Consider the following 22,242-nt stretch of genomic DNA (forward strand, 5'->3'; position numbering starts at 1 on the left):
TGAATGAAAACAAATCCTTTGAATTTTTTTCAGCAAATGAGAGATTTTTATTAATTAAATATATAAAATATATTTATCAATTTTCATTGTACTGTTATCATTTATCTCCATACGCAGATCTAAATGCATCCGCTTCTGCATGAGTAATGCATGTGCCGTCACTATAATGATGACTGCATTCATTTCCTTCACAACAGCCATATCCATGTGCTGGATGGCACTAAAAAAAATTTATACCTTATTGACTTTTCATTGTTTTGTAGAAATTGTTGTAGTGCACTGAATAAACAGTTTAAGTCCTATTGGTATACACTTTTTTAAAAATATTGCGTTGAGTTTTATATTTTATATAAGTATATATTCACAATACCAAATATTGCATTATCACTAAAATTTATAAGTGTGGGACTTATACTTTTTTTTCAGTGTGTATCGAGAAGTAAAAGCAATAAACTTTTTTATATCAACCTTCAAGCAACGTAGTTATAAGAAATTATAATTTATAGCAAAAAAACCGCTTAGCTGTGAATCGTTGAATTTTGAATTTAAAAATTTATACGATTTTAAAGTGAAAAGTATAAAATATTTAAATTTCTGGCTTGCACAAGATTAAATACACGGAAAGAAGAGCAGTTGAAAAATTACAGTGTCTACAGTAAAAATAGGCTTTCGGGACAAAAATCTTTAAACATTAAAGCTTAAACTGTAATTTTAGAAATTTGTTATAGTGATAAAATTAATACAATTTGAAGCAGTAAATATTGCAGTTTAAAATGTGATTTTAGTTAAATAAATCTTCAAAGTATTATTTACTTTTTATTTTGAATTCTTGCTTTATTTAAAAATTAATAGTTGATAGGTGAAACTGTAAAAATTAAGATTTATTGGTGATGTATTTTTTGCTTTCTGAAATAATTTCTCTTATTTATTCATAATATAAAAATTACACTGTGAGTTATCAATTGTCAGGAATGATAAATGATCTGAGAAAAATCACAGCTCATACTGTAATTTTTAAATTCTATATCTTAAGACGAACTCTACTAAACGGAATAGTCATATTAACGATCAAAAATGTAATTTTAACTAAATTAATTTGTAAGAGAGTATTCACATATTGTAAATAAAAATCACAGTTTCAGATAGCAACTTGTAAATTTTAATCGGTAAGTTTTACAGTTTGAAAACTTTATTTTTCAATATTTAATATTTCACTTTTTAGTATCTCACTCACGCTAAGGCAGTGACCATAAGTCGAATAGCGTCAGGAAGGCATCTTGCCCATAGCTCGAGTAACAAACGGCTACAAACAAGTTTGAACTTATGCTTTGTGCTTCTGTTTTATAGACAGTTCTTTATTAGATGTGATTGCGTAAAGTCATAAATTTTATGTGATTATTTGAATTATTAAATAACAGTTTATATCGTTAAAATTAATTTTTAATTGGTGGTTTTGTGGTACTATTCATCTACAATAGTTGATATTACTGATTAACATATAGATGAAGAAGCTCAATGTAAGAGGTAAACAAAAAAATTAAAGTAAGGACAATTTGCCTTGTATTGTAGCTTTGCAACATCGCAAGTACGTCAACATTACACTGTAAAAAATTACCGGGGTAAGTCCAAACGGTGTAGGTGTTAAAATTATCGGTGTTAAATTTACCCCCGAAAGCGGTGTAAATATTCTAGACCGGTGTTAAAATAACGCCGCTGCCGGTGTAGATATTCTTTACTAGTGTTAAACTATTTTACCTTGTAAATATTTTTACTTGCTCGATCACTGTAGGGGAGGGTGGGGCAGAGCGGCCCCCCTGAAATTTTGATCAAAAAAAAAATTTTTTTTTTTTTCGACTAATTACTTTAAATCCGATATGTTTGCGCATTTTTACCCCTACGCATGACATTTGGAGCAAAATGGACAAGCCCAAAATTTTGAAAAAGTGATTTTTCATATTTTTATCGTCAAATTAAAAAAAAATTATTATAATTATACATTTCTAGCCCTACGCATGACACCTGGGGCAAAATGGACCAGCCGAAACTTCCGAAAAAATTATTTTTTCATATTTTTCGGCCGTTTCTCTATGTAAGAGGCAAATTTGGTCACTAAAAATTTATAAAAATTAAATTTTTTTTTTTTTAGTTGATAAATTTTTGAAATAAAGTAAAATTATAAAATTGATGTTTTTTTTTATAAAATAAAAATTAGTAATTAAGGTAATCGAGAGTGAACGATTTTTTACGCTTTAAAAAATTTTTTTTGAGTAATATAAGACCAAAAATAGTTGTAAAGAGAAAGAAATACATTCTTAATGATGAAAACAATTTAAAAAAAAAAAAAACGAAAAAAAAAATTTTTTTTATCACTTTTTGGAGGGGGGCCGCTCTGCCCCACAAAAAAAAAATTTTTTTTCAGAATTTTGGCAAAATGTCCATAAATTTGTTCGAAATAGGACAAAAGTAAAGTGATCTTATGGTTGAAAGCCACAAAAAATAATAATTGGCTTAGGGGGGCCGCTCTGCCCCACCCTCCCCTACTTGTTAATAAATTATATTCTTTATTAATTTTCATAAAGAACTGGCCTTTTTTTCGTTTTATAATCTTTAAAGTTAATAATCCAAGCGGACGCAGTTTACCCTGCTTTTACACCGTTTATCCCGCTTTTACACCGATGTTACTCCGTTTTTACACCGGTTACTCCGTTTTTACACCGGTTACCCCGCCTTTACACCGATTTTACTCCGCTTTTACACCGGTTACCCCGATTTAACACCGGTATTTTTAACACCGGTGTAATTTTATTTTAACACCGGGCGGAGTTAAAATGAGTCCATTTTCAACACCGCTCTTTTTACAGTGTAATATTTATCGTCATATTCGGAAAATATTTCTGAACCGGACATGGGATTAGCTGATTCTGTCACAACTTCTATTGAAGGTTATGAATATTTATTAACACATTTAAATCCAATAATAACTAAAAAACAAAAATTATTGTACTATAGATATAAAAATTTTTATTATATATATTTAAGAGAAAAAAATAAATATTACTTTATGAAACTGTAAATTTTTTAATCTTAAACTGTAGTAATCATTATTTTAAATATCGAATTTCGAAAAAAAAAAGAATCTCTTTTGTCGAATGAAACTGTAAAGATTGTAACTTATATTTCATATAATAGCAATTTCGAAGTATAAATTCAAGCAAAAAAAATACTTTTTACTATATGAAACTGTAATAATAAAATGTTTTTGTCTCAGGAAATAAAATTTGAAGAAAAAATTACAGTGTGAGATTGTAATTTTTAGAATACAATTTAAATTTATAAAATCTATTTACTACAGAGAACTAGACAATATTGAGTATGAAACTGTAATATTTGTTATGTCTGGATAAAAGTGTAATTTTGACAGTTTCAAAGTCGCAGCGCTTTACTACTATACGAAACTGTAATAAATACTCAGATATGAGTTCAATTTTTCAACTGCTCTTTTTTCCGTGTATCGACCGTAATTTGTGAAATGTTGAATTTAAGAGTTAGAATTTGAAAACTCTGAATTTTATCGGTTTAAACTTTTTGATTACAGTTTGGAGTTTTTAAAAATTATTCATGTCTATTTGTAATTTTTTTTTTTTTTTTCATAGTGTTATGATAATAATTACTTACCCAACCGCCAGGACATGCTGCGTATACACCAGAATATATAGCAACCAATACGAAAATTGATAATAATAATATTATTTTCGACATTTTTTTATTTTATATCAAGAAGCTGAAAAATAGAATAATTATTAAAATATTACAGCAAAACTATTGTCGTACGATAAAAAAAAAGTACTGTAATTAGTTCAGAGAGTGTAAAATTTTCACTCTCTTTTTTCAATAATATAAAAGTTATAATTAAAAGTATATAAGCAATTATTATTTATTACCGATTGTCGATTTCTCAAGTTCTGCAAGCCTGTATGTGACTGATCCGCGGATTGCTGACTTTTATATATTGACAAATCGTGTCCTTTGACTTCTCCGATTACAAATGTTTTTTTGTGATAAATTATTTTAGACGTAAAATTAATCTCATAAACTAATAAATGTACTACTGTGAAAAATAAAAATACGATGGAAAATTTATTTGAGTTGCGTATGACTAGATTTTTGATTTCACAAGACCAAGAGTTATCACGGAGTATCGAGTTTGAGATCAAAAGTTCAATGTGGAAAATATCTAGAGCTGGGATGAGCCAAACAGGGTTTGTTAAAAAATAGTTATCTTGAATAATCAGTTACATCAAGTACAGTAGAGTTTATCTATTGGGAACCTTAGAATTGGCGTAGCTTAGATATTAGTCATCTGGTGGCCAAAAAATAAACTAATCAAAGTAGGCTACTCTGAATGTTTACTATATAAAATCAACTGGCTTATTTATGTTTTGATAATTTATTTAAATTATTATAAGTGTTAAAGATTATTACAGTAAATAATGCGTGTTTCAATTCATCACATTTGTCAATTTGTTAGTGGAACACCTCAAAGTAAAAATTTTACCGGCGATGAAAATACAATAAATCACGGACGCTTGTTGAACTTTGGTAAAGTTTGTGAGGACAATAATTGTTTAAAAATTATTACTTTTTGTCTTTAATCATCAAGTATTCAAGATGTTCCGGATAAAATAAATGGTCAAGTTCTCAAAGGTGGAAGGATCGTGGGTCTGAGTTTTCCTTGTTAAGGCTGGGCCGCACCTAACGGAATCCTGAATTTAAGAATTCTAATTATTTATTAAATAATTATCATAACAGCAATTTTCTTAGCTTCCGACTAACAGCCGAAGACGAACTTCCTCGGAAGATTTTCATCATCCGAGTCCCATAAATATTCAAAAAGTAATTAGAATTTTTTAATTCAGGATTTCGTTAGGTGCGGCCCTGCCTTAAGTTGGTTTGATGGTTCATGTAAGCACGTGGTAGCAAAACTGTTTTATTTATGTCAGCAATCATCAAAACGGTCGAATTGATCTTCATGATCCATTTTATTTTTCAAAGTAACCACGTTTGCAATTTTTCGACGAACATTAAAAAATCAACGACTTTCACAACCATACAAACAATATATGTTACTTTTACTTCTTTTTAATGGAAATTCCATGTTTATAAATTAGAAATTTTATTTTTAATTGAATGAAAACAATTTTTTAATTCATAAGAAACACAACAATTTTAGAGAGAATTATTTGTTATTTATATTAGCTGATAGACGTATAGACGCATGTAAGCATTCATGATTTAGCCTACTTTGAGTAGTTATAGCTTTAGCCACCAGTTGATGTATCAGAATTCTAAGTTTCCCAATAGCTGAAGTAAATAGTGTTGCAATACAATGAAAACATAAAAGAGAGAAAAACAAAATAGGAATAAATAACTTATTATTTCAAAAAATGTTGGGAAATCCAAAACTGTACTCTCTTAAGGCCATTCTTCAAGGGTGCCCACAATTTTTTTCTAAAAAATGTGGGGTTGCCTGGCAGCCGGCAGCCACACTAAAAAAATACTGGAACTGAAAAACTTTAAAATTATTTAAAATAATGGGATGCAAAAAATATGAATTTTTTAATGTATTTAAAAAATGACGATTACTTTTTAAAATTAGTATACAGTTTTTGTTAGCAGAATCTTAAACCTGAGATTGGAAAATAACATTTTCATTGACCTTGAACTGTCTTATCATATTTATTTAATAACGGTAAGAAAAAAATAATTTTAATATTTATCAAAAAAACGATATCCCCTTATTGGAAAAGACAAAAGGTCGAAAGCTTAGCCAAGGCTTGGCGCAAAACTTATAAACTCTGGGGTAAGCTTGAAATCCAAGCTTGACCCAAGTCTGTCTAAGCATCAAAATGATAACACCGAGCCAAGTTCGAGTGACATTATTGTGTCGAGACTGTAACTAAGTATTAGCCCAATATCGAGAGCCAGTATTGTGCCAAGACTAAGCTAAATAAGCACCTCTACTTATTAAAAATAAATTAAAAAATAAAAGATATTAGTTGACATGTGCGTGATTGTTACATATGGAAATAATTAAATTTTTTCCGACGTCTTTATGTTTTCATTGTAGTGCGATAGTGCGACACTTTTAAACTTGAACTAGATGAACTCTATAATACTCGATATTACTGATTATTTAAGATAACTATTTTATAACAGACTCCGTTTCTCCGATCCAAGCTCGCGTATTTTCCACATTCGACTTTTGATCTCAAACTCGATACTCCGTGATAACTTTTCCGGGAAAAAATGTTTTTATAAAATTTTATAAAATAATATAATATTTTATACAATTTTATAAAATTGTATAACATTTTATACAATGTTATAAAGTTGTATAACATTTTATAAAATTGTATAAAGTATTATAAAATTTTATGAAATCTTAGAAAATTTTATAAATTTTTATACAATTTCATAAAGTTTTATACAACCATGTACAATTTTATAAAATAAGATCTTAGTACTTTCTAAACTTGAAATAATTAAATTTTTGCTGTTTTTCTCAGTGATCAACTAATTCACTGGAAAAAAGTGAATTTTATGTATATATACAATTTAACCTGATCGTGTTTGAGAAACAAGTTAGATCTGCAATAATGTGCGAATTAATTAATTAATATAAAGTAATACTATGAAATATGGCTGATAAGAATTCATGTGTAAATCATAAATACCGCCACGAATTTTTCGTATCTACAAACGGCCAATAGACGAGCGGAGCAGACTACAATCCATCGATAACAAAAGTTGAGCAGCATCGAGGCGGAACATTAATTGGACGGGTGACCCATCCTGAAAAATTATGATTTTATAAAATTCGACAAAATTTTTATAAAATTTTACAAAATTTTATAAAAATGATTCTTCTCGGGTTTGGTCTTGTGAAATTAAGAATCTAGTACGTAACTCAAATAAATTTTCCATCGTAATTTTATTTCTTAATGCAGTAAATTTGATTGTTTGTGAGATAAATTTTACGTCTCAAACCAAATTCATCGCAAAAAAAACATTTATCATCGGAAAGGTCGAAGAACACAATATATAACAGTCAGCAATTCGCAGATCGATCACATACAAGCTTGCAGAACTTGAGAAATCAACGATCGGTAATAAATAATAATTGCTTATATATTTTTAATTATAACTATTATATTGTGGAATTTACGATTAAAAATGTAACAGTACTTTTTTGTCATAGGGTAAATACACCAATAGATGGACACCCCCCAATAGATGGACGAATATTATTTTAATAACCGATTAAATAAAATTTAGGAATGAAAATGTAACATAAAAAATTTTTTTTTCAACTATATATATTCCTGATATTAGAAAATAATTTTTTTTCAATTTAATATATTTTATAATCATAAAAAAAATTATTTTTATTTGACGTGACGACGTTTTGCTTCAAAAGCGCCACCATTACTAAGCATCTGACAGACAACCGGTAAACTATATTTGTTATAACTTATAACTAATATAAATAAATAAAAAAATAAGATATGTATCATGTGATTATGTTCGTAGTTCATACATACATTTTCAATTACAATGAGAAAAAAAAATCAGATACATAAGCGATAAGCTTAGATAACTTATTTTTGTAACTAAAATAATATTTATATTTTTCTATCGACACAGGTCAAAAACAAATCATACACCGTGTTAATCGCAGTCATAAAGTTTCCATTCCTCAACAATAAAAGTGTGCTCTTTATCTCTTGAATCTATTAAACATTTAACACGCGAGATGGTCTCACTTAAAGTAAAAATAATTATTTTATTATACTTTTTGTGTATTTTTAAAATCAATGCTAATGCCAGTGATTCGTCTTCTTCAAATGAAGATTTATCAGAACCAACTAATAAATCTGTCAATAAAGAAGATAGTTCTGAGTCATCAGAATCTGACGAAATAAATAATGAAAATGTATCGAGTGATCCAGAATCCAATGTATCAGATATTAATGCAACCACAGAACCTTATAAAACATCTATAGAAATGAGTATGATTGCTGTGCCAGAGCGTCCGAAACACGGATCAGAATGTCCACCCGGACAAATTCACGATCCACGGGGACAATGCCGAGAATTGATATAGTATGTTATTTTAATAATTATAAATTATGATTGATTAATACACTGTAAAAAATTTTCAGAGTGAACGCGGATCAAATCCGGAGTGAATACAAAGCGTATGACTGTGTAGTGATTTATTCCCCTTGGAGTAAAGATTACTCCGAAGAGAAGCTTCTTTTGATATTGCAACTCCAGATTGGAGTGACATTCCCTCCTAAAGAAAGTTTATTTTAATATTAAAACTCCGAATCGGAGTGAATGCAGATTGAAATAAAATCCAGATTACCCCGAAAACGCTCCACTGAAAAGACAAATTCCCTATTTACTGCGTATGCGAAATGATTTTTTCTAAAACTCCGGAATAGAGTGACGGAGTGATTTCGGATTTTATTTAAATCTGCATTCACTCGGAGTTCCGGAGTTTGAGAAAAAATCACTCTGTACCCGGACTAAATAGGGAGTTTGTTTTTCTAGCGGAGTGATTTCGGAATAATGTGGATTTTATTAAAATCCGAATTCACTCCGATTCGGAGTTTTATTATTAAAATAAACTCCCTTTCGGAGTGAGTTTTACTCCAATTAGATTAAATAAGTAATGCGCTCCACATCAACTCCGGATTGAATCCGTGTTCACTTCAAAAATTTTTTACAATATAGTTTTTAATGTTAATATTTTATATTAAAATAAAAAAAATAATTGTATTTCAAGCTATTTAAGTTAAAACCCAAGTTTTTATGTCAATTAATAACTATTTAAAATTATTTTCAGATACGCCTGAACAATATATGAAAAGTATGTCAAACTAATAATCAAGTACATGGATAAAGTAATTTAAATATTGTAAAGTTTTATATTGCGGCATTTAAATTGACAATAAAAAAATATGACTATTACATCAAAGGGATTGGATAATTTTTTTATTATTTCACGCAAAAAAAATAAATAATAAATTTTATTCAGATTTTCATTCATTTTTATTGTTTGAACAATAAACCCACATCGAAGAAGGTATTTCATAAACAAAATAATATTGAAAGCGAAAAAGTATAAGAGCGATTCTTTAAAATATATTGATATGAAAAAAAAAAAAAATAGTCACTCCTGGTCAAAGAAGAGGAGGCAAAGTGGGCCCCTTAAAATTTTCAAAACTTCAAAAACTATGGGGACAAAGTGGGCCTCGCAAAATTTTCTATACGTCAATAAATTCGGGCGGATAACAAGCTTATCGAAATTTCTTATATACACTGAAAAAAATAATCGGTAGCAGCTACCGATTGGCGAGCGGTAGCCACTACCGATTATTTTTCGGTAGACGCTACCGATTATTTTGGTAATAGATACCGAAATAATCGGTAACGTCTACGGAAAATTAATCGGTAAAAGCTACCGATTATTTCGTTAACGGCTACCGATTGTTTCGGTAGCCATTACCGATTGAAATCGGTACCAGCTACCGAAAAAACATCAGTAACTGCTACCGAAAATTAATTGGTAGCGGCTACCGATCGCCAATCGGTAGCTGCTACCGATTATTTTTTTCAGTGTAATGATGGCTAAAATAGACTACCAAAACTGTTGATTAAAAAAGTTAAAGATAGTAAAATTACGTTTTAAAGTTATATCGCAGCAGACTATTAAAATTATTTTTTATATTATTAAAACACAATTGTTTTATAGTTATTTGCGAATATCACACGTGTAAAGAATAGAAAATATCAAATCCGAAATTGTTTGGAGGGCCCACTTTGCCCCTAATATTCGATTTTTCAATTTTAATGGACGTAGCATAATGAAGTGAAAATAAGTATCAATGGTCTGAAAAGAAGTAAACGCATAAAATAAATTAATGATATTATAGGGGTAGGAGGGGCAAAAGGGGGTACTTAAGGAAATACCAAGTTTTCGAGGACTCAAATACGCTAAATCTTTTTTTTTTAATGATATTCAAAGTAAATAGAAGAAATTTTCAGTTACCGTTGAACAAAAAAATTTTTCATTTCTGCAGGCAAAGTGGGGTACCCCCTAAAAAAGGTAAAAAAAAAAAATTTCTGTATTTTAAACAAATTTGATTAAGTTGAATTTTTTTTTAAGTAATTTACATGAAGAAAAATTATATTTTACATGTTCATTGGATACAAAAGAAGAAAAAAAATTTTTAATAGTTTTTTTATCATAAATCAAACGTCATTAATATTTTTCAACTGACAGTTGATTTTTGAAAAAGTTTATCAAAAAAAATTTACAATAACGCTTAATTATATTTACAGAAGTGATTTTGGAATGTTTAAAAACCATTTAAAATATAAAATTTTTTTTTATCAAATTTCGGGGGTACCCCGTTTTGCCTACCCCCCCCCCCCTTCCCCTAATTATTTTTCTTAAGGGGCCCACTTTGCCCCCTTCTCCCCTACTTCAGGAAAATCAGGAAAAAATTCTAGTCGGGTCTATCTCTAAACTTACTTTTCAAATTTCCCGCGTTTTAAATTAATCATACTAGGAAATTGAAAAATATCGCAATTAATTCTGAAATGATGCAACTGTTGAACCGTACTGTGAAATAGTATTTTTATAGAGGTCATTTTGTCTGGTGATCTTGTCGACAGATTGTACTCAATTGGATTAATATCACAATAATCTGAATGCTTATCAAGACGCGGTTCGATTGTATCTTGTGATCAATTAAACTCTCTGTACTTACGTTCCATAGTTTGTTTGGTATCTATATTGCAATATTTCGTCATGGTCTAATGGTATATTTTGATATCAGCTTCTCTCAATTTGTTTTTTTTTTTTTTTGTACTGTATGAGACTTCAAAATATGGATATACTTAAACAGTTCAAAAATTGATTTTGTTTCGATTAAATACATAATTTTTTTTTCTTTGTAAATTAATATGTTAAATTATTAAAATATTCTTTAATAGCTTATACATTTTAAATTACGATGAGAAAAAAAAAACAGATACATGAGCGATAAGCTTAGATAACTTATTTATGTAACTAAAATAATATTTAATTTTTTTATAGACATAGGTCAATAACAAATCATACATCATGTTAAGCGTAATCATAAAGTTTCCATTCCTCGAGAATAAAAGTGTGCTCTTTAGCTCTTGAATCTATTAAATATTTAACACGCAAGATGGTCTCACGTAAAGTAAAAATAATTATTTTATTATACTTTTTGTGTATTTTTAAAATCAATGCTAATACCAGTGATTCGTCTTCTTCAAATGAAGATTCATCAGAAACAACTAGTAAATCTGTCAATAAACAAGATAGTTCTGAGTCTTCAGAAACTGACGAAAAAAATAATGAAACTATTTCAAGCGATCCAAAATCCAATGTTTCGGATATTGATCCAACCGGGGAAGAAGAAGAACGACAAATTATTGATATGCCACGACGTGTAAAACATGGATCGAAATGTCCATCCGGACAAATCCGCGATCCACATGGAGAATGCCATGAATTATTATAGTATGTTATTTTAATAATTATAGACTATTATTAATTAATAACAACCCCCATGAAAAAAATTTATAAAAAAAATATATGTTAAAATTTAAAAAATATATGAATATATATAAAATATGTATAAACAATATATTTTTAATAGCTAACTTTTGGCCAATATTCATATATATTTTATATATTTGAAATGTAATGTAAATATATTAAAGATATTTATATATTTAAAAAAAAATCAAAATATACATTTAATATATTTTAAAAATATTAAAATTGCATTTAAAAATATATGAAAATCGGCCAAAAGTTAGCTATTAAAAATATATATTTTTTATGAATATATTTTTTATATTTTAACATACATTTTTTTTATATACTTTGTTCATGGGGGAAAATTAAATAATTTTTAATTTCACTATTTTACATTAAAAAAAGAAAATTGTATTTCAAGCTATTTAAGTAAAACCCAAGTTTTTATGTCAATTAATAACTATTTAAAATTATTTTCAGATACGCCTGAATAATACATGAAAAGTATGTCAAACTAATAATCAAGTACATAGATAAAGTAATTTAAATCTTGTAAAGTTTTATATTGCGGCATTTAAATTGTTAATAAAAAAATATGACTATTACTATTTTAAATCATCGTATTAAAAATGAATATATTTTTAAATGAGTGTAAAGAATATCATGTAACTATCTTAATAGATTTAATAAAATGACATTTACACTTTTATTTAATTCTAGAATCTTGTGCAAGTTTCTTGACACAACAATTGTTTTATCAATACTTCTTATAGCTAAACTATACATGATTTCACGATGAACACTTGAAGGTTTTCTATGCATGTAATAAAAAAATTGCATTGGTTGAGTTAGAAATTGTCTACTTTCGAAGTTAATTGTCAACTGTCTTAAATTGATGCATTTAACTAATTTTGTTTAAGTTTTTAAATCGATTGATTTTTTTGTACTTACAGAGTTTAGTTTATGTAACTCATGCCAAACAATAGGCCGTTAACTGGCTAAATTTAACTTCATGAAATTTGATGTTAAGGGCCAAATTTTAAAACCATATTCACTTTGAATTAGTGAATATTCACTGGGGACCAGCTATAAGTATACAACTGGTTAAATTAGTGGTTTACTTATAGCTGTAGAAATAGTAAGTATCCACTAATTCGCAGTGAATTTTACTAATTCATTTGTAGAGGGTTGCTTGTATACCTATACAATAATAGTATGTAAATATACCAGTAATAGTAATTTTAACCCCGATAACTGCCCCTAAAATATAATGCTTTCTGATTGGTCAAAAGTGTAATTTAATATATATTAAAACACTCATTTTTATATTAATTCACTGAATTTTAGTGAAATGGGCGGTGTATATCCCTACTCAATAATTCAAGCCAATGACTAATCTATCACTTTTCTCTCTTATGACGTCACTTTGAATTTAGCTGCCTTATTAACATGACCAAAATCTCTAGACGCACATGCGCATTTAGTTAATCAGCATACGCATGTGTAGATCAGTGCAACGTCAGCTGAATTTTATAACCTTACATATCTCTATTAATTGATACGACATGACACCAAAGTTGATTTTTTTATTGAGTCAAGTTTTTTTAAGTGAGTATTAAGCAAAGTATCTAATTTTATAAAGTATAATAGTACATTACACGCTTAGGGAGGAAAGTGGGACATTCCAACCCGTGTGCGTAATTGCCCACCCAAGCCGAAGGCGCACAATTTTTCACCAAATTTGTACTTTGAAAGCTTCAATTATTGCCTCTGTTTGCGGGAAGAAGAATGGCGCATGCGCTGATTTTTATCATTTGTTTTCTCATTGAAGAAAAGAACGACTTTCTATACTAAATGAAGGAATTTTAACTTTCAGTGCAGGTACGGTGAAAAAAAAAAACGGAGTTTTTGGAATTAATAAAGAACATCGAAAGTATAACATTGCAATAACAAATTAAATCCAATTTACTCTCTAAAAACGAATTAGTGAAAATCAGGTGACAATCATTATTTGGCAGTGAATAGTCACTTATTGCCAGTGAAAAGTATACTACTATTTGAATTAGTGGCATATTTTTCACGAGCAAACATGGAAAAAAATAATCGGTGGCAGCTACCGATTGGCAATCGGTCGCTGGTACCGAAAATTAATCGGTAACGGCTACCAAAATAATCAGTAGCTGTTACCGAAATAATCAGTAGCTGCTACTGATTATTTTTTTCCGTGAACAGTGAATAGTCACTATTTTTACTATTTCAAATTTACGAGAGTATCTAAGAAGGGTCTGTAGTAATTTTTGTACAAGATTTTCTTTCAAACAATAACTCTAACCGCTCAATTAAGAACGAGGTTCGATGCATTACTCAATAATCTAGCAATTTACGTTTTAATTTTTCAAGTGTTTATTTCTTTAAGAGAAAAATGTGGACAAAGTTTCCATTTACTGCGCATGTGCAACAAGGACAGTACCGTTCGTGGACTAGAGTGTGATGAAGATAAAATCAGACCTCTCTTAATAATACCAACACTTTTAGTCGAGATGTTCATACAATAGTCAGACAATTTATTTATATTAAGTAAATTAGTTTAAATTTTTATTAAAGTATTAAAACTTGTTACAATAATGAATTTTTATCATAATCGTTTTGAAGCTACGACTTAATTTTTGAAATTTTGTAGAATTTCGAACCCGGAAAAAATTTTTGATGCAAAAAATAAATAAGTAATAAAAAACAATTATTTTTATAATAAATTTTCTCTATACAGATAATGAATAAAAAAATTTAATAGACAGATTACTTAAGAAAAAAAATAGTTATCTATACTATTAGTTTTTGATATGATAATAAAAAAAAACTGAAAGCTATTTATTTTTCAATGAAACTCAGTGTTTATGTATATGTGTATTATCAATTGGTACCTCTATATAGATGCATATAATTCTCATATCTACCTCAATGATAAAATCATTCTAATAGAGTATTGGTGTGTATATATATGCGCATTGCGACAAAAGATACGTAATAGGAGGGGAACGACCGTATATGCGTTGATCAACTCTTTTCTTTAATTCAGTCAAGTGAATATAAGTCTTATAGAATGTGTCACAGCATGAAAATTTATATATTTTTGAATTTAATTTTATTATTATTTTTACTACCACTGGCAATGAGTGATAATAATAATAATAATACTGAAAGTAAATTACCAGAAGTGTCGAAAAAATTTATACCATTTGATGAGAGAATTGAGACGATCGAAAGTTCAATAATCAATGTCCCTGTTCGCTGTCCTCCTAGTATGGTAAAAGTTGGAAAACGGTGTCGGACTATTTTCTAAGTAAGTATCGATCAATTACAGTCAATCTAAGTAACTATCATGTAATCAGGGCAATTGGGACCGTCTTTTAAAAATATTAAGATTTTTTTTACTCAAAAATTTGAATTATCAAAAATCCTGATTACTTGCAATAAAAAATAAATTGATTTTCATGTTATTTTTCAACATATTGCTTTTTTGGTGATTTATGTTACGCGTCAAGTTCAAGTTACACAAATTTACTGTAGGTTATTGAATCTAATTAATTTAAGTACTAATTACATTTAATTTTAGAAAAATTTAATTAGTATACAAGGTTACATACTTAGTACTCGATTGCTTCATGCATTTGTATAGCTATATTTAGTCAAATTTTAAAAGTATAGATTTACAAATATATAAGTGATCAGGTACTGAGTTTATTACCTTATTCGACAATTAATATTTTATTAAAAATAAAAAAAGAAAGACAACAAAGAATATTAATTAAATGATAATTGATACAGAAAGTTAATTAACACAAGACCACACGGGAAAAAATGCTGGAGTAGAATTTACCACACCAAACTAGTAAAAATTTTACTACACTTTGTGGTCGCCGCAATGACAACTGTAGTAACATAAGCCACAGTGTGCGTGATATTTTACTACTATAGGAGTTCTGCTTACTACTGTAATGTGGTAAAACTTTGTAGTTTCCACAACTATTCAATGTAGTATAAAATACTTATTTTGTGGTTTTGGGAACCACACAATTTTATATGAATTGGTATCTGTTACTATTTTTGGAGTATACAATACCAGATTACTTGTACAATCTACTCCTAAATTTGTGATAATCAAAAGAAAACAAGAAAAAAAAATTTTTGGTAAATTTTTTAGGTGGGTCTTCTTGCCCCAGGTGGGCCGTCTTGCCCCGGTCTCCCCTAATACAAAAAAATTTGTTTTGTATTACCTGTCATTCTTCCCTTTGCTTACCTCACCTACAACTTCTTCTATAAAATTTTATTTCTATGCTCTTATCAGTGAATCGTGATTTTAATGCAATTTTTTAAATCATTGCCTACTGAGTATTTGTTATTTATTGGAATTATAACTTTTAAAATGATGTTTTTTATATTTTCTATTAATAAAAATTAATTCTTAATTATTCTAAGTTTATGCTTATACGAGAATTTATAGATTACAAATATGTTTTTAAAATTATCCTTATCAGGTATTGATAAAAAGTAGGCTTTTGAAATTTAAGTCCTTATTATTTTAAGTTATTCATTAATAAATTCATTTTTATATCATTTTAATTTGGTATACTGTAAGTCCGAAGAATCTAAGATTAATTTTTATATTTTTATAACGTTTTCAATATCATAAAAACTAATGATTGTTAACTAACAGATATTTAATTAATACATTACGAATAAAATATATTCTACTATGTTGTGGAGTAAAAAGAACCACAGTGGTTATTTAATGCTAGTTCATATTACTACTTACTGTAGTTAATGGTACTACAGGTTGTGTATCACAGTGTACTAGTAACTGTTACTAAACGTGTAGTTATCCTATATATTACTAGTCAGTGTAGTAGGTGGAACTCCATTTGTAGTATAGTTAACTACACATTTTTTTCCGTGCACCAGTTTAAACCAGCAACCGCTAGATTTTCTAAATTTTTGTTGGGGTGAATCATCACTTTTGTAATATTTGAATAATTTAATTTCACTTTGATTCATTCATTCTTTTATATAATTAACATACTTTATTAACGACCCATACGAAAAAAATATATATCCTGGCAAATCTGGAATATGTCGCATATATGCAACATATATATCTCATATATGCAGATTTGCCCGGATATATCCGGATATATATTTTTTTCGTATGGGGAAATGCCAAAACAAAAATTCTACTGTTTGAACTTAGCGCTTTGTAAAAATGATCGCTGTAGAGATTTGAAATATGAGAGATATTCTCATGTAGAGATGGAACGATGTGAAAATAATCTTCTGTTGAGTTGTTGCGATGTAAAAATTTATCTGTAGAGTTGATTCGTATAGGGAAAAACTTTGTGAAGTTTTATAATGTAGAGAAATTCTCTGTAGGGATGCGACACACCCATAAAAACTATTAAAAATTTTTTTCTTCCATTGTATCCAATAATTATATAAAATGTAATTTTTCTTTATGTAAATTACTTACAAAATAATTTAATATCCAGAAATTTGTTTTTCACCTTTTTTAAGGGGTACTTCATTTTACTCGCAAAAATTGAATTTTTGTTTATCGGCAACTGAAAATTTTTTTCTATTTACTTGGAATGTCATTCAAAAAAACCCAGACTTAGCGTATCTGAGTCTTCGAAAACTCGGTATTTCCTTAAGTACCCCGTTTTGCACTCCCCCCCCCCCCCGCTAAATATATATATTTAAAATTCATGTATGAAAATTATTAAGACATAAATTACCAAGTCAAATGTCGAAGATGATGATTTTTATAATTTTTTATCAACAAATCGATATCGCTATTAATTTTTATTTATTATTGCAAATTAAATGGAAATAATAAATTAAGTGGAATTCATTATATATTTTTATTATTAATTAATATTATTATTATTAGATATAGTACATCGATGTTATTATTTCTACTGAGTGACAAAGTACATAAATATGATAAAAAAATTTTTGAATTCTCAGTTTGTTATCAACAATATCCTTAGAGCAGATTATTATACCCGTTGTTAGATAAACGACCAGACAGTACATCAAAAAAATACGTGTTACCATTTAAACTTGAACGTGCGTGGAATCGATTCACTAATCCAGTGATATGCTTTTATCATGCAGTCAAGTATAGATGATTTATGTTCAAGATAACATAATATCGCCATCGATCGATCGCATTACTATTTTATGGTAATTTTATGAAAAATTTGGTATTTACTAATATATCAAATATCACATTCATAAGTACTAAAATACATAAAATGACTTTATATTTAAGACAAATCTAAAGCACGTGATAAAGAAACATTCAAATTTTTTAAATTATTGAAATTTTTTAATCTGCCAATTCATAAATTTGAAACCCCTTTAGAGAAACGTAAATTCTGATAAATTTTTTTGGTCCACTGATTAAAACTATTGTCGATTGATCTACATACTGGCCTATGGAAAATTTGAATGGTAATTAAATTAAAGCTCAGATAAATTATCTCAATATTAACATATGATATGATGTCGCTACTTGATTATCTACAGATGAACTTATACCCAGCGTTAAACCAGTTATTGGATATTCTTCGAGGTTGATAATAGCGTTTTCTTCATCGGCTATCGGTTACCATTTTAATCCTGATCTGAAATCCTGAAAAGCTTTTTTATCTTGTCTACCAACTTTATTTTTTGTAAAACTGTAATCTATACTAAATAAATATAAAATAGGACACAAACGATTATACAAAGGCAATATAGGGGAGGGTGGGGCAGAGCGGCCCCCCTAAGCCAATTATTATTTTTTGTGGCTTTCAACCATATGATCACTTTACTTTTGTCCTATTTCGAACAAATTTATGGACATTTTGCCGAAATTCTGAAAAATATTTTTTTTTTTTTGTGGGGCAGAGCGGCCCCCCTTCAAAAAGTGATAAAAAAAAATTTTTTTTTCGTTTTTTTTTTTTTAAATTGTTTTCATCATTAAGAATGTATTTCTTACTCTTGACAACTATTTTTGGTTTTATATTACTCGAAAAAAATTTTTTAAAGCGTAAAAAATCGTTCACTCTCGATTACCTTAATTACTAATTGTTATTTAATAAAAAAAAAAATATATTCTATAATTTTACTTTATTTCAAAAATTTATCAACTAAAAAAAAAAAATTAATTTTTATAAATTTTTAGTGACCAAATTTGCCTCTTACATAAAGAAACGGCCGAAAAATATGAAAAAATAATTTTTTCGGAAGTTCCGGCTGGTCCATTTTGCCCCAGGTGTTATGCGTAGGGCTAGAAATGTGGAATTATAACAATTTTTTTTTAATTTGACGATAAAAATATGAAAAAATCACTTTTTCAAAATTTTGGGCTTGTCCATTTTGCCCCAAATGCCATGCGTAGGGGTAAAAATGCGCAAACATATCGGATTTATAGTAATTAGTCGAAAAAAAAAAAAATTTTTTTTTAGTCAAAATTTCAGGGGGGGCCGCTCTGCCCCATGGGGGCCGCTTTGCCCCACCCTCCCCTATATCTAAAAATTTTAGGAATGTAAGATAAGAAAATACTAGCATTTGATTATCATCTCAATTCTATAGAATGACTTTTGTTTTATGATAAAAACAATCAAAAATTTTTTTTGTCTTCTTGTGTATCCAATAATTATGTAAACCTGCGTAAAAAAAATTTTGATCAGTTATGAATTTCATTACCAAATTCAGATTGTGAAACAAATATGACTTTCATAATAAACTTGTGAGAAAATAATTATAATATTTTCTAATAAAATTACAGAAAAAAAACAGTGAGCTGGATTTTATAATTTTCTGTTTTCATTTTAGAAAAAAATAAATGATTTTGTATCAGCATCTAATTGAGATTTGCGTAGACTTTGCTAGTGGTTAATTCAGTGTGGCTATTAAAAAACAAAAAATGAATTTACAGCAGAACAAACGGGAATAAATTTGAACCAATATCAAAAAAATTCATCAAATTGGTAATTTTCATGAACTTATCTTTCTCTTCAGATGAACAATGAGTATTTTAAATAATTATTTTCTCTCGTCACGAGTTAAATAGAAGGACATTTTCAGATTTGTAATATGAATTTCTTAAATCGACAGTAATTCAGGAAGCGAAGAAAAGTAATGTATGATGAGTATGTTAGAATATTTTTACCAACATAGTTCAAGATTCATATTGAACAAGTAATGAGATAAATATGAAATTGACTAAGTAATAATTTTTTTTTTTTCTTTCAACAATTATAAATTTTTTTTTTATTAATTTAAATTACAATCTGTTATTAGATAACAATTAATAATTTGTATGATAAGTGTGTAGGGCAGGCATTAGCAGACAGTATCCACTATTTATTGAAAACGATTTTTGAGGTCAGTAGGCTTAAATCTTTTTAGCCTTCTGTTTATCGTGTTGTTAAGTAGTTCTGTTGCCATTGGGTTCAAGTGATTTTCTAATCTATGTTCATATCGTGTGCTTAGCTTCGTAATCTCTTCTTTGACAGTCGTTATGCCTAGGTCTCTGTGTATTATGGCGTTGCAGACAAACCAGGGAGCGTTCACTATATTCCTGATAGACAATTATAAATGGCGAGGAATGGAACTTTCTGAAACTTCTATCTATTGTAATAATATATTAATTACGCTTTCAGTACTAATCTTTAAAAAAAATTAGAAATGATTGGGCTGAACATAGAGGATGTTTGTGATTAGTTTAGTTTAGTCTACTATTAATACAAAGTGAAATTCATATTGAACTAATAATATCTTGATTAAAAAACTGCGATTTTCAAAAAATCATATCATGCCTTGGAAAGCATTAACGATTGTCACCAATTGATATCTTCTGAACGTGGTTTCAGTAGATCTTTATAAAATAGAATATTTTGCTAAATTCATTCACGACGTAATAAATTTAGTTTAGTTTTCAGTTAAGAACGTACGTGATACGTGTTAAGTTAATCCATCCAGCTCACTGTTTTTTTTTTTTTATAAAATTTTTTTGGAGAATATTATAATTATTTTTTCACAAATTTATTATGAAAGTCATCTTTGTTTCACAATCTGAATTTTGTAATGAAATTCATAACTGATCAAAATTTTTTTTACACGGGAAAGTGTAATTTAATCAAATTCATTTAAAATACAGAAATTTTTGTTTCATTTTTTTTAGAGGGTATCCATTTTGCCTGCAAAAATGAAATATTTTTCTTTTAATGGCAACTGAAATTTTTTTTTCATTTACTTTAAATATCATTAAAAAAAAAAAAAGATTAAACGTATTCGAGTCCCTGAAGTATTTTCTGAAGTACCCCGTTTTGGCTCCTCCCTCCCCTATATGTTATTAATTATAAAAGCATCAAGTGGCTGAATTGATTTTTATTACGATTTAATTGATATTCAAAGCTGTGATATCATCCCTCATCAGCAATTAGTGAAATATTAATTGCAAGTAATAAAACTGCCGAAATAATAAATGAAACAGTCATTACTCGGGATACTCAATAAATATATTATTGAATTCCTAATAAATTTTTTTCTATGAGTAAATTTATAAATAAATTTCATAAAATATCGTTTTCTAAAAATAGCAAACAAAGTGAATGACGTGTCTCGTGTCTTTTTAATGACTTGGACATTTCAACGCCTTACTGCATTCTAAAAAATTTAAAGAGTCAAGTCTATTTTTTCATCAGATTGGAATCAGACTCTATTTTTAATATAAAAAAAAATGTGTTTCTGTTTAAAAATGCTTAGTTGCGGTTTTTAAAAAATAACGAGGTAAATTGGTCAGCCTGACCAATATGGACACTCAAGAATTTTTAGTAAAAAAAAATTTGATTCAAAAATTTACTATCTAATCTATTTTCTTGAAAACTGGCAATCAGAAATTGAAGTAAAATAGGCCAGGGGTAAATTTACTGACAACATTGTTTGCTTTAGAATTTGGTCTTTATTAAATAAAGCTTTGTTTAATAATTAAATTAATTAACCAACAACATTTCTGTCGTGACCCATTTTACTCCAGAGTCAGGTGAACTTGCGTTGAAATCGATCAATAGTAAAACTAAATTAATCAAAATTTATGGAATCCTGTTCATGTATACATAATTTTCAAAAACTTCTTCGGATTTTGAATGGAAAGATGCTTTGAATACCCTATCGAAAAATTCTCATAGAATCCTCTCAAATGCGACAAAAACCGCATAGAAACCAATACAGTCTATAGGATTCTACACGGTAAGAAATGCATGGCGTTCAACACCATGCTGGTATCGTCTCAAGACAGATACTAAAATAGTATGTGAAATATTCCAAGACAGTATTGTAACGAGTCCCAGAAGTATGGCGTTACTTACTATACTGTATAGTACTGGAGCTATTGTATCGCTCACACGTATGCATATCAGGCACGGCGAAACAGCATGACCCTGAGACCCACACTGCAATGCCGAGGGCACAGTGCTACTAGTTTTTCCCGCCATAATCTTGGCGTGTCAATCAATGTATACTATCGTATTACTACCAAAACTATATAGATGTCG

The 22,242-nt window shown here is 28.4% G+C and overlaps 1 protein-coding gene and 1 long non-coding RNA gene across 17 annotated transcripts in view; one reads left to right on the top strand and one right to left on the bottom strand.

The window, feature by feature from the left end:
- The window catches only part of LOC130670745 (carbonic anhydrase-related protein 10), a 76,117-nt gene that overhangs the window by 16,941 nt on the left and 36,934 nt on the right, over positions 1-22,242 (top strand). The window contains exons 1-8 of one of the 15 annotated variants that reach the window (XR_008990415.1): positions 6,294-6,308; positions 6,567-7,166; positions 7,259-7,510; positions 7,705-8,163; positions 8,912-9,151; positions 11,171-11,300; positions 11,383-11,623; positions 12,125-12,363. The exons of 1 other annotated variant lie outside the window; for it this stretch is intronic. The gene's annotated coding sequence lies outside the window, so the exon portion shown is untranslated. Of the gene's footprint in view, positions 1-560; positions 576-1,509; positions 1,525-3,653; positions 3,844-4,584; positions 4,600-5,734; positions 5,750-6,293; positions 6,309-6,566; positions 7,167-7,242; positions 7,511-7,704; positions 8,164-8,911; positions 9,152-10,747; positions 10,894-11,170; positions 11,624-12,124; positions 12,364-14,665; positions 14,985-22,242 lie in introns of those variants that run through there. 13 more of the 15 variants (XR_008990414.1, XR_008990411.1, XR_008990409.1 and 10 more) reach the window with 13 other exon arrangements.
- Positions 24-6,749, bottom strand: LOC130670748 (uncharacterized). Of its 2 annotated transcripts, none has more exons than XR_008990422.1 (4): positions 6,735-6,749; positions 3,942-4,108; positions 3,676-3,781; positions 24-220 (listed from the first exon to the last, which is right to left on the bottom strand). It is a non-coding gene; the product is annotated as an uncharacterized LOC130670748 (long non-coding RNA). The 2 variants fall into 2 exon arrangements; XR_008990421.1 differs by lacking the exon at positions 6,735-6,749 and adding an exon at positions 5,644-5,658 and having other exon boundaries at positions 3,942-5,571.

This window comes from Microplitis mediator, chromosome 7, assembly GCF_029852145.1.
Source record: "Microplitis mediator isolate UGA2020A chromosome 7, iyMicMedi2.1, whole genome shotgun sequence".
NCBI lineage: Eukaryota > Metazoa > Arthropoda > Insecta > Hymenoptera > Braconidae > Microplitis > Microplitis mediator.